Raw genomic sequence first — 13493 nt, 5'->3', positions numbered from 1 at the left:
CTGGGCTCTGGATCTGCCAGACCTCGGGCTTCACCTCTCTGATCTGTAAAATGGGCCCAGTGGCAGCTATTTCATAGGGTTGTTAGACGAATTGAGAGACGATAGAGGGAGAGGGTCTCCCTTTGCGCCTGGCACAGAGCAGGGGCTAGGTAAACTCCCTGACTAAACATTTGTTGGATGTCCACCATCTGCCAGGCCCTCCGTTCCAGGCCGGGGGGGACCCTCAGGGAGCCTGCGGTCCAGGGGGGATGGGCACACGGGTAAGCAGATAGACACACGAGGTCCAGGAGGACGAGTGGCCACAGAAGACCTCTCCGAGGAGGGGGCAGTTCAGCACAGACCTGGCTGACAGGGAGGACTGGCCTGCCTGAGCGTCCTCAGCCATGGCTGCTCTCCGGAATCGCCTGGGCAGCTTGGCAAACCTCTGCCGCCTGGGCCCCTTCTCAGGGATCCTGCCAGGATTGGTCTCAGGCTTTTAAATTCTACCCAGGTGTGCCGGAACCGGTTTGGCTCAGTGGACAGAGCGTCGGCCTGCGGACTGAAGGGTTCCGGGTTCAATTCCGGTCAAGGGCATGTACCTTGGTTGCGGGCACATCTCCAGTAGGGGGTGTGCAGGAGGCAGCTGATTGATGTTTCTGACTCTCTATCCCTCTCTCTTCTTCTCTATGAAAAATCAATAAAATATATTTTAAAAAAGAAAAAAGAAATATCACTTTAAAAAAAAATTCTACCCAGGTGATGTGCAGAGGGAAATCCCCACACCTGCAGGACTCCCGAGAGAGCGTCACCTGGGGAGCTTGTCAGGCATCCTGGGTTTGGAGTCAGCAGTGGGGGAGGCCCAGCGTCTACCTTTCTGACAAGCTCCCAGGAGATTCTGAAGACGGACAGATCTAGGGGAGTGAGTAGGGAGCACCTTCCAGCTTAGACTCCTCCCCAGCGCGGGTCCAGGCCACGCCCCCAGGACCACCTGCTGCTCCAGGGCAAGTGGTCCCACCCCACAGCCCTCAGGCTGGGAAGCCCCGCCTCCTTGCTCTGCCAGTCAAGTCCTGCGCATGCCTCGAGGCTTATCATCCATTCGGAAGGTTCCCCACGTGGGGGCTTGGACTCTTTCCCCCCACCACCCCCAGCCCCTTGGCTGAGCCCCCTGCCCATCTGTCCCACGTCCATGTTTCCAGTCTGACCAGACCCTGGGCGCCCAGGGGTCAGGCCGGCTCCTCCAAGTACGTGGCACCAAGGCTGGCACCCCGCAGGGCATGACTCATCATTGTTGAAGGAATACCAACTCTGCCCCAGCCTCCCCTGGGCACAGCTGCTCGTGGCCAAAGACGCCAGGCTTGTGACCTGCTGCTCCTTGAGATCCCTGCTCCACCCCCTTCTCCCGCCCCGGGTCTCTGGCCCCAGGACTCCTCTCCCCAATCTGACTCCCCCCCCCCCCCCCCCCCCCGCAGCCCTGCCCTAGAGGCCAGGCCCCGGGGTGAGAGACGGCACAGTCATGCTCCCCCAGGCAGATGCCCGCAGCACACCCTCCAGCCCAGGGAGAGAATCAGTCCCCGTTCAGGTGCCTGGCCCGAGGTTCACCCGCCCCTTCCTTCCTGGAAGCACCGTCTTGCACCCACACATCCCCAGGCTCACGTCCTACCTCTGCCACTTCCTGCGGGACCTTGGCCACCTCCGTGCCTCAGTTTCCCCATCTGTAAAATAAGGATAAACGGTACCTCTCTTAGAGGGTGGATATGGGGATTAAATGAGTTTAAAGTGTTCAGTAAACAGGCACAAGGTAACTACTCTGTGTTTGTTAAATAACGTTAACACATATCTGATCCTAGGAGGGTGATGTTTGCTAGTCAGTCAACCCAGGGCGTCCTGATGACCCACCGGGGCCTGGAGGCTGGGATTAGGGTTCCATTTACAGCTGAAACTGGTTTGGCTCAGTGGATGGAGCATTGACCTGCGGACTGAAGGGTCCTGGTTTTGTTCAGGTCAGGGGCATGTACCTTGGTTGCGGGCACATTCCGAGTAGGGGGTGTGCAAGAGGCAGCTGATTGATGTTTCTCTCTCATCGATGTTTCCAATTCTCTATCCCTCTCTTCCTCTCTGTGAAAAATCAATAAAATGTATTAATAAAATATTCCATTTACAGATGAGGAGACTGACGGTCCAGGAGAGGAAGTGATTTGGCCCAGGTGACACCCAAATCTCAGGTCTGTGTCACCTCCAGCCTTCTCCCAAGTGCCCCCAGGCCCACCTCCCTCACTCCTCAGGCACCCGCCGGGCCCAGATGGGCTCCGTGCCCTGCACGCATTGCCATCCACAGAGGCCTCTTTGTAGCCCTGCCCAGGGCCACACCCTGAGCGCCAAGCCAGGGGCCGAACAAGCGCCCTGTGTCTAGGCATGCTCCCTGCCAGCTCTGCGGCCGCCTGGCTGCTCCGGCCACGTGCCCCAGGTGGGCAGATCCAAGGGCCACCCCCACCCACCCTGCAGGGCATCCCGACCCACGGCCACATTCAGTCAGGAGACAGGCTGGGAGGGAGCCCCAAGGAAAACACCCCGCTCTGAGTCTCCACCCTGGGCAGACTCCGGAGGCCAGAGTCGGAGGTGTCGGGGGCCTTGGGGGAAGGCAGGGGCAGGAGCTGAGGGGGCGGGAACGACAGGGGGCCACTCTGGGCGTGTGAGGAGGCCGTGCTGGGCGCTGGGGAGTGGGGACAAGAATCGCCTTGGCCTTTCCACCTCCCTGATACTTATCAACCCACTCACTTCTCTTTACCACCTGGATTGGCACCACAGCTTCCTCTCTGGCCTCCCTGCCTCCACCGCTCCACTTTCCGCCCTCCCAGTCTGCTCTTCGGGGCCAGAGGAGCCTGCATTCAAAAGAGGCAAATCTGCCGAAATTGGTTTGGCTCAGTGGTAGAGCATCGGTCTGTGGACTGAAAGGTCCCAGGTTCGATTCCGGGCAGGGGCATGTACATTGGTTGCGGGCACATCCCCGGTGGGGGGTGTGCAGGAGGCAGCTGGTCGATGTTTCTCTCTCATCGATGTTTCTAGCTCTCTATCTCTCTCCCTTCCTCTCTGTAAAAATTAAATAAAATATATTAAAAAAAAAAAAAAGGCAAATCTGAGTGTGCCGCTCTCCTGCCTAAGGCTTCTCCTGGGCTTTAAGAGAACCCTATGCCGACCTTTCTCTCACAACCCGCCCTTTCTATCAGAACCTTCCCCAGACTCACGGAGGTACAAACACAGCTCTCCACCTGCGGACATCACTGCTAGAAAGTACATTGACCATGGTTAGAACTGGATACAAGAAAATTTGTTATTGACTCACAAGGACAGAAGAATCCAACCTTGCCCACGAATCTTTTTTAAAATGCAAACTTTAGCACTAGCCGGTTTGGCTCAGCGGCTAGAGTGTCATCAGCCTGTGGACTGAAGGGTCTCAGGTTCAGGTCAAGGGGACATAGCTTGGTAGCAGGCTCAATCCCTGGCTCCCCTTGGGGGTATGCATGGGAGGCAGCCAATCGATGTGTCTCTCTCACATTGATGTTTCTCTCTGTGTGTTTCTCTCTCTAAAAATTGATGGGGAAAATATCCTTGGGTGAGGATTAACAACATGAGTGTCCGTCAGTTGCACACAACGGAGTCCAGGCTCAGGAACCTTCGATTGATACCAACTTGATTGACGAATCAACTCTTGGCAGCAACATTTATACAGAATTGATGCTGGTGGAAATAATTTCTGTAAAATTAAAATGGAATGGGGTGGGGGAGGAAATCTGTTTAACTGTTCCATAGGGGGGGAGGGAAATGGGGAAATCTGATCAAGAAATTATTTGGATGAATAATGTTCAAACTGGGAAACATTTTTCTCTCCACCTCTTTTTTTTTTCTTTTTTAAAAAAATATATTTTGTTGATTTTATACAGAGAGAAAGGGAAAGAGATAGAGAGTTAGAAACATCGATGAGAGAGAGTCATCGATCAGCTGCCTCTTGCACACCCCCCACTGGGGATATGCCCACAACCAAGGTACATGCCCCCGACCGGAATCGAACCCAGGACCCTTCAGTCCCCAAGCCGACACTCTATCCATTGAGCCAAACCGGTCCCGGCTCCACCTCTTTTTTTGTTGAACTTATTGGGGTGACACTGGTTAACACAATTACACAGGGTTCAGATGCACAATTCTACAACACACATCTGCACACCGTATTGTGTGTTCCCCACCCCTCATCAAGCCTCCTTCCACCATCATTATCCTCCATGCCCTCCTCCATCTCTGGAAAACACTTTCTAAAAAAGTCTCAGTGTCGGTATGTTTTGGTTTCAAATGTTTGCATTCAAAACATCCTTGGGGTCAAAACGTCCAGGTTAGAGTATCCTGCGCGCCCGGCTCTGTTTGTTCGCCACTCCCTGCCTCGCCTCTGATCCTCAGCCACACTGGGCTCTTTCTCTCCCCTCGGCCAGCGCGCCCTCACCTCAGGGCGTTCTCGGAAACCCTGCTCCCCGCCCAGAGCGCCCTCTCCCTCCTGGCTCCTCTCTCCTCCTCAGGCTGATGCTGAAATACTGCCCACAGGAGAGGCTTCCCTCATTGCCCTCCTTGAGGTATATTTCCCTCCTGTATCCTCATATTCTTCCTTTAAAAAAGTAATTAATATATAAAATTGATTTCAGAGAGGAAGAGAGAGGGAGTGAGAGCTAGAGACATGAACGATGAGAGAGAATCATTGATTGGCTGGCTCCTACATGCCCCATACTGGGGATCAAACCCACAACCCAGGCATGTGCCCTGCCCAGGAATCAAACTGTGACCTCCTGGTTCATAGGTTGGCACTCAACCACTGAGCCATGCCAGCCGGGCTCCTTGTATTATTTCTTAATTCACCCTTATTCCTCCTTGGATCCCCAGGGCGAGGCCTACCAAGTATAACACATAGTAGGTGTTCAATAAATACCTGTTGAATGAATAAATAAATGAGGGTGAGGCACAGGAGAATGGCGTGGGGCCTACAAGGCCCCTGAGAGAGAAAAGGGACAGGCGCAGACATAGTTTTCTACCTTTATCTGCTCCCCCTTACCCCTCCTCCTCCTTTACTCATGGCGGCAAGTTCCAGGGGAGCTCATGTCAGCAGGAGAGGAGAGAAGAGACGGTACTTGTTCTCCTTCATTTCTGCCCCTTGCCCAGCTTCCCAAGGCCCAGGCCCATGGGCCAACTGGCCGGCTTCCCCCTGCCCCCACCGGGGCCTGGCGCCCACATCTGGCTGCTGGCCAGGCTATTTGGGGAAGCTTCCTGATCCCCTCTTTGGCCTCTCCACCCCCACATCTCATCCTGTAGCCGGGGCATAGCTGTCCCAGCCTCAACCTGGGGACAGTCTCCTTCCCAATTAGCACCCACATGGCTGCAGCCATCTCTACAAGCTGCTCGTGTCCCTGTCCCCTCAGGAAGCTGCTAACTAGGACAGCGGCTCCCAGAACGAGGTCATAGGACGTACCTGCTCCTACCCTCCCTTCCCAGCCAGAAACACAGGGGGGTCAGGACTCCCCATTGCAGGCCCGTGAGGATGGAGGAGACATGGGGGAGGGGGAGAAGCAGGGAGAACTCAGAAATGGTTGCAGCCTGGAGTTCTGTATGGCCAAGGAGCAGCGAGCTCTGTCCGGGGAGGAGGTCCAGCTGTGGGGAGTGAGGAGACCTGGGTTCGAGTCCAGACTCTGCCTGAATGGGGATTTTAAATATATATATATATTTTTATTGATTTCAAAGAGGGAGGTAGGGAGGGAGAAAAACATCAATGATGAGAGAGAATTATTGATTGGCCTCCTGCATGCCCCCCACTGGGAATTGATACCCTGACCAGGAATCAAACCGTGACCTCCTGGTTCATAGATCAATGATATGCAACCACTGAACCACACCAGCTGGGCCTGAATGGGGATTCTGCTACCTCTCCCGGTGCCCACAGGGTAGGATGAGACAGTTCTGTGCACAGGACAGCACCGTACAAAACCCAGGGCTGGCAGGACCCCTGGGGTCCCAGGGAGATAATTCTGGGATGGAGTCTGGAAGGGCCCAGCTCCTGAGGGGATCATTCATGTGTTGAAGCCTGTCGCTGGTTCAAGCCGCGGCCAGTGAGAGGCGGGCAGACTTCCCCCACATTCTGGAGGCCACACCCCATGTGTTCCTCCTTGGGATCCCCGGACAACCTGAGGGTCCCAGTTCTCAGCGCCCTCCCTGGACCTTTTCCCTCCCTCGGCCGGGGACGGGGCTGTGTGCGCAGGGTGGGTCCTGCTTGGGCAGCGGCTGGCATCACAGGTAGCGATTGTCAAACCTGAGATCAGGAGGGCAGAGGAGCCTGGGGTTTGGGGATGCAGGAGGGGCGGGAGGGCAGGGAGGGCGGCGGGAGCATGCGGGGTCCGGCCTGGCCTCCGGCCTAGGCAGCCGAAGTGGGGTGAAGTATCACGGGGGTCGATCTCCACCCCACCCCACCCAAGGAAACCGTAACCAAACAAACAGCCAACACAGCCGCTCCTGTGTGAGCAGCCATGGCAGCGGGCTGGCCCATGGCAGCGGGGAGCCCCGGGGGGGGGGGGGCAGGGGGCTGTTTGAACAGGCCCTGAGGCCCAGGGGCAGTTGGCGGGAGTGTTTGGAACAGGGCGGGGAGCCGGTGGTTTGGAGCAGGAAGCTGGGGCCTGGGGTGGGCGCGTCGAGCTTGGCTGCTTCGAGGAAAAAGAAAAGTGTCGATTCAGCCCCACTCCGGTCAACACCCCTTCTGCTGGGACTCCACGTTCCAACCCCCTTCCCCCGGCTCCAAGTCAATCCGATCAGCCAGCCTCACAGGGGTTCTCCCCCTGTCACCCCGGAGCCCCAGCCCTGCTCCGGCCTCACGTCCCTGGGCCTTGTCACTGAAGAAGGACATTTCAGAGTCTGGAGCCAAAGCCCGCACGATCTCAAGTTCTCGGCAGAGGAGCTGGGGGATGGACCAGCATCAGGCCTCTCCAGGCCTGCAGCCTCCCTGGCCAGGCACCGGGGGGCCCAGAATGATGCGGCCCCTCCCCTGGGTGCTTGGCCACCTTCTTCTGCCCTCAGACACGTGGCTGTCCCATTCCCCTGCTTGTGTGGCTGCGGCTGGCATCAGAGGAAGACTCACGAGGGTCAGACAGGGAGAGAGACACCCAGACTCAGAGGCAGAGGTGGAGAGAGGTAAAGACAAAAATATGGACACGGAAAGGCGCCACACCATCAGACAGAGCTGAGAGACAGGAGGGAGTGAGAATGTGTGTGTGTGTGTGTGTGTGTGTGTGTGAGAGAGAGAGAGAGAGAGAGAGAGAGAGAGAGGGCGATGCAGAAACACACACAGAAAATCAGAGAGAGGCAGACAGGCAGGCAGAGACATACACACAGAGAGAAAGGATGAGAGACACACAGAAAAACAGAGACTCCGAGGCAGGGAGAGAGGAGAGACAGAGTGACAGGCATGGGAGCAGGGGAAGGACCGAGCCTGGAGCGCAGCGGAGGCGCAGGCCGAGGCAGAGCGGCTCAGAGCTGCCCGGGAACAGAGGGGCCGGGAGAAGGCAGCCCCCCAGACACCCTCTTGGGGGAGCAGAGGTGCCAAACACGGAGCCTGGCTGGGATTTGCAGGGCGTCCCTTCTGTCCCCAACACTGAACCCCGCGGGCACCTGGGCCCTGACCACTGGAGCTGGCGGGTCACCCGAGGTGAAGGGAAAGTCACCAGGGGGGAACCTGAGCCTGCGAAGGTGGCAAAGGCTCCAGAGTCTGCAAAGCGCATGTGCAGGGCGGGTCTGCGGGGGCTCCGTTCCCAAGACCGCACGTGAAGCGGTGGTTAGGGCTGGGCAGCGTGTACAGCCACGTGTGCGAGTGTAGGTGGCGGGCAAACCTGTGTGCGTGTGTGAGTGCTGCGCGTGTGCACGTTTCGATGTGTGTGTGTCCGGGTCCAGGAAGCACGTCCCAGCCCTAATGAGGCCAAGGCGGCAGGTACGATCCTCAAACAGCCCGACGGGAAAGGAGTGAGTCAGAGGCGGCCACAAAAAGGCCGCACGCCTCTCTCCTCTGAACAGACGGGTGTCCAGGTGCCACGGGGCCCTCGACCACAGTCCAAGACCAACAGGCCATTCGTTCCCTCCAGGAAGGACTCCCACCGCCTGGCCAGCTTGCCCCCACGTTCTTCCCCACGGAAGCCCAAGATGCAAACGTACGGGAGGACCCACATGACAGATACACGGCCCCCTCCCTGGCCACAGGCCCGGCTCCCTCGGAAAAGGCAGCTGGAGGAATGGGGGATCCAGCCCTGATCTCCCCCAAGTCTAACTTCCATTCCTCCCGTTGCCGTGGCCTCGTTTAGCTCCCTCCTGGCTCCTTGGGACCAGGGAGTGCCCACGCCCTCCCCACACTCCGGAGATAAGCAACCCCTCTCCTGCTCATCTTTTCCCTCTGACGCATCACAGGACATTAGGAGGAAAAAAAAAATTGTCCCAATTTTGGGTGGAGAATGAGGTCAGGAGGCCCATGGGGGGGACTGCTCGTTGGTGACAGCTGACAGTCTTCATTCCACCTTCAAACCCCTTTCTGGTCCAGGGAAGGTGTATCCTAAGCCCCATATCCGCATGTCTAAATATTTAAAAGTTATAAATCAGGCAAACAACCTGTTCATGCAAATATGTTTTCCTAATGACGTGGAAAACTAGGCTCCCTTTTGGACTTGCTGACTCCGGGGGTTTTGCGGGAGGATGATGCAGTGGAGGGAGAGACAGCTGCCCTCCCACGCCAGCCCCAGCCATCCCTCCCCTCCCGCTGCTGGCTCCTCTGCCCTACAGGGCCTCCCAGGCAGTGTGTGTGTGTGTGTGTGTGTGTGTGTGTGTGGACACCCCACTCTACAGCTAGCTCCATCTCCATGCCCTGCAAACAGCCGTCCCGTGGCTGTCCCCACTGGTCCCTCAGGGCTGTGAGGCACACCTACTGGCATAGCCTGCCCTGAGAACAGGCCCAGGGCCGAGGCTGGGTGGGTGGGGAGCAAACTGACCGTCTGTGCAGGGGCCTCCAGAGTCACGGGTATGGGGACTGTGGTCTCGAAGGGGGTGAACAGGTTTGTCCCCTGGGCCCTGCTGGTTCCTCACCCCACAGGGAAGGCTGTGGCCAGGGAAGTGCCCAGTTAGGGCATGGGCACCCCTCCCTTGCCTGGGGTTAACGGTGCTTACTGGATCCACCATTCCCCACCCTTCCAGACCTCTGTCCAGGGAGGGCTGCCTGGACGGTCCCCAGGCAGAACTTTCAGAAAGTTATATTATTTATTTTCCCGGAGAAAGTGCAGCTTGATCCCAACATGCGGGCTTCTGGAGGTGGGGAGGGCGGGGAGGCGACGACAGGGGGCATTTTTCCAGTTGGGTGTCAGCCAGGGTGCTCCGAAGTGGGCTCCTGCAGCCCCTGGCCCTGCCCTGCTGGGTCCCTCCCCTGAGTCTGGAGACAAAGGCAGGGCGGCTAAGAGATGAGGAGGGGAGGGGTCCCGGGCAGCCCCCACGGGCCCAGAAGAGACGCAGGAGCCAGCAGGAGTGTGGGCTGGCGGAACGATGGTGATGAAGGGCATGGCTCTCGCTGGCCAAGTTTTAAAAAAAACCTTCACCCCCACCCCCTGCCGATCGGCTTTGCTGTCCTACGCCCGAGGGGACACTGACGCCGGCTGAGCCCTCCCCAGGCGCCAGGCACTGTGCTAAGCATATTCTCACTTAATCCTCGCAGCCTCCCCATGAGGCGGGTTCTATTATTATCCCCATTTTACAGGTGGGAAGTGATCGCAAAGAGGCTGAGTGACCTGCACACAGCCGGTAGAGGTGGCAGAATTCCATCAGGCCTAACTGACCCCCAGGCCCCCACTGTTCCCACAGCGCCTCCCAGAAGCAAGACGCTGGCCCAGCAGCCGAAGGGATGAAGGTCGGACGTGAGGGAGAACTTTCTGACAGTGACCGTGGGCGGTGGGTGGGAGGAGACAGTGGAACAGGGAGATTAGACCCAGGAAGCCCGCCCACTTAGGCTTGGATGTGGCCTGCCTCAGGGCTTGGACAGTCCCGGGGCCCTGGCTGGATCCGTGGCAGCACCCTGACCCGCCTCTGGTCTACAGCTCGGCGTCCTCTGCTCGACCCCAACCCCAGCACCCAGGCCCAACGTCCAACTCCCCTTGGTGGCTCTGAGCATCACATCTGAGCTGTCAGCTCAGGGCCTCTTCTTCCAGGAAGCCTTCCGTGAGGTGCTGACAGGCAGGATCCCTCTCCTTCAGCCCAGATCCCACGGAGGGTGCAAACGCTCCCCGTGTCGGCGGGAAGGGCCAGTTCTGGGATCACCTCCCCGCCCTGGCTCTGGGACATGGACACAGAAAAAAATCTAATCCGTCCCCAAGCCCCTAGGTCCCTCAGGCAATCCGGACGACCCCTGCTCCCTCACCCCTCACCCCTCACCCCTTACCCAGCATATCTGCACCCGGGTGCAATTAAGTGGCGCAGGTGCCTGGATCTCCTCCGAAAACCCAGCTCAGCTGTGCTGTGCGCTGTGCGCTGTGTGCACCGGCTCCTACCGCATTCGCACAAAGGACAGGAGCCATCTGGGTCACCCCCTCGCTCTCTGAGTGGGGGCGATAGCATGCTGCCCCGGGTGAGGCATGCATGGGGCACGCCAGTCAGAGGTTCCTCACCCGGAGCTCCGCCATCCCCAGCACCTTCCTGCTCTGCTCCAGAAGGCTGTGTGCCCACTGCCCGGCTCTGCCTTCCCGCATCCCTCGCCGGCGGCCCTGGCCTCGGGGATGAGCAGCCCAGGAGCCTCTAAACTTCCCCGGAGTTGAGCGCCACCCGCTAGAGGCAGCGCGTCGGAGCCCGGAGCGGATAGGGGTGTCCTCGCGGTCCCCTTGGGGTCCCCCGTGTTGGGACAAGGGCGCCGGACAGAGGTCAGGGGCTGCCTTGTGCCCCCGTGTTGGCCTCGGGGTCCCCAGCCCGCGCCGCGGACTTACCTGCGGGGCAGAGCGGAGCCGCGGCCACCTGCTCTCCGCGCTCCGAGCGCAGCGCTCCGGGCAGGCGGGGCGGGCGGGGCGGGACGGGGCGGGGCCTGGGAGGGGGAGCCCCTCCCTGAGTCTCCAGCCGGTGGGTGGACCGGCTTATTCAGGGGAGGAGGGAGGAGGAGCCACGAGGGAGGCCCGGAGCCCTGGCTGCTCTGAGGGCTGAGAAGTGAGGATGCCTGGGTCCTGGGGACCACGGGACTCCCCCTCCCTCAGGCAGCCTTGCCCTGGAGGCGGTGGCTCCCCAGGAAGACCCCTCCCACGAAGAAGCAAGCCCGGGAACCCCTCCTTGCCCGAGTTCCCCCTTCCAACTGAGCTCCAGAAGGCTCTCTCCGGGGTAAGGTGGGCGCGCGATGGACGCTCCCTCCAAATCGGGGTCCCCCATCCAGGGGCTCAGGCCCCTGAGGGGACCGTTAGGTGCCCTGGGCATCTGTATCCTCAGCCCATCTCTCCCTGCAACAGCACGTTTCCCTCCCCCCCCCCCCCCCCCAACTCCAGCGCCAGCGCAGTTCCCTCAGCTGTCACTGCTCAGCCCTGGAATGACAGGCGTCCGGGCTCCGTGCGTCCAGCTGCGTCCAAGGCCATCGAGCTTAGCACCCCCGGGCCCTCCCCCTGCCTCTGCTCCCCGGCCGCTAATTTTATTGACCTGTAACAGGCACGCTGCTGGCCGCGGCGATGACAACTGAAGGTGAAGCGGGAGCGGATGGGCAGGAGGGACCAAGGAGGTGGCGATGGGACGGGAGGAGAAGGGTGACTCTGGGAGCCACAGCCTAAGGAAGAAGGGCGCTGGGAGGGAAGGGGACACTCTCTTAGGGGGCTGGGAACCAAAGAGCCTAGCACCGGGCTTTTAGCTCTCAACCAGAGAAGAGGGGGGCTGAAGAGGGAAGATACTGGGAAGAGAGAGCGATCTTTTTTTTTTTTTTTTTTAATCTACCCTGAGATGGGACCAAGGATGGAGTAGGAGAGGGTAGATGGCAGGAAGAACTGCCTGCTGCTCCCAAACCTCAAGTCTCTGCCCTCGCCCCCCTCCCTTCCTCCTGAAGGTGACTCCTGCCTGCTGGGCCTCTTACTACAGAAATAGCCCTTTCCCTGAAGAATCAACCTAGATCTTGCCTTCCTTTGCTTCTTGTTAAAATGAGAACAGGAAATGTAGGCCTTTATGACTTGCCCCACCCCCGTGCCTACCCCTCCAATCCTTTGGGCCTCTGCCAGCCCAGGGGAGATGACCTGGGGGCTCGGGGGAGATGGGGCCTTGGGGTTAGACGCTTTCATGTGGGGGAGGGGCCAGGAAGGCCTCACATTTTCGATGGCTCTCACATTTAGACTTCTGATGCTCTCTCCAAATAAGGTTACATGATGACCAAAAAGAGGGGTGTTTAAAAAAACAAAACACTTTTAACCTCCAAAACATACCACCAAGCTGATTGTGGATGGGAAGTGAGGGGGAGGGATTTTAATGGGCTCGAGGAGAGGGATTTTAATGTGCTCAATTATCTTGATTGTGGAAGAGCATACACACATTAACATGTGTCAGTCAAACACCACACATATGTAGTTTGTCAATTCTGCCTCAACAAGTGTGATTTTAAAATACTACACATTTTCCCAGCCAGCATGGCTCAGTGGTTGAGCATTGACCTATGAACCAGGAGGTCATGGCTTGATTCCTGGTCGGGGCACAGGCCCGGATTGCAGGCTTGCTCCCCAGTGTGATGTGCAGGAGGCAGCCAATCAGTGATTCTCATTCTCTCTCTCCCCCTCCCCCTCTCCCTCTCCCTTCCTCTCTGAAATTAATAAAAATATATTTTAAAAAATACTACATATTTTCGACACCATTTTTCTATTTTTTTATTTTTATTTTAAAAAAATATATTTTATTGATTTTTCACAGAGAGGAAGAGAGAGCAACAAATAGAAACATTGATGAGAGAGAAATATCAATCAACTGCCTCCTGCACACCCCCAACTGGGGATGTGCCCACAACACATGTACATGCCCTTGACCGGAATCAAACCTGGGACCTTTCAGTCCACAAGCCAACACTCTATCCACTGAACCAAACCGGTTTCGGCTTTTTTTTTTTTTTTTATTTATTTATGGGGAGCTTCAAAAAAAAGGGACGTCAAAGGGCTAAGGGAAACCAGTGATTCCTAGTATAGTCGTCCCCTTATTCACGGAGGATATGTTCCAAGATCCCCAGGGGATGCCTGAAACCACAGAGAGCACCAAACCCTACATACACTATGCATTGTCCTATACATACATACATACATACCTGTGGTAAAGTTTAATTTACAAATTAGGCACAGTAAGAGATTAACAACCAATAACAGAACAATTGTAACACATGCTGTAATAAGCTATGTAAATGTAGTCTCTCTCAAAATATAGCTTACCGTATATACTCCCCTTCTTGTGATCGGAGATGATTCTAGGTGTGTGTGAGGAGA

At 57.4% G+C, this 13493-nt stretch overlaps 1 protein-coding gene across 3 annotated transcripts in view; it reads right to left on the bottom strand.

The window, feature by feature from the left end:
• Nucleotides 1-11091, bottom strand: part of ZNF385C (zinc finger protein 385C) — a 51461-nt gene extending 40370 nt beyond the window's left edge. The window contains exon 1 of one of the 3 annotated variants that reach the window (XM_045586263.1): nt 10998-11091. The gene's annotated coding sequence lies outside the window, so the exon portion shown is untranslated. Of the gene's footprint in view, nt 1-1639; nt 1669-10997 lie in introns of those variants that run through there. The other 2 variants (XM_036451579.2, XM_045586262.1) reach the window with 2 other exon arrangements.
• Between the last annotated feature and the right edge of the window lie 2402 nt (nt 11092-13493).

The sequence above is a fragment of the Pipistrellus kuhlii genome, unplaced genomic scaffold (genome assembly GCF_014108245.1).
Source record: "Pipistrellus kuhlii isolate mPipKuh1 unplaced genomic scaffold, mPipKuh1.p scaffold_m20_p_22, whole genome shotgun sequence".
NCBI lineage: Eukaryota > Metazoa > Chordata > Mammalia > Chiroptera > Vespertilionidae > Pipistrellus > Pipistrellus kuhlii.
Note: the sequence above shows the minus strand (reverse complement) of the source record. Positions and strands in the feature narration are given on the sequence as shown.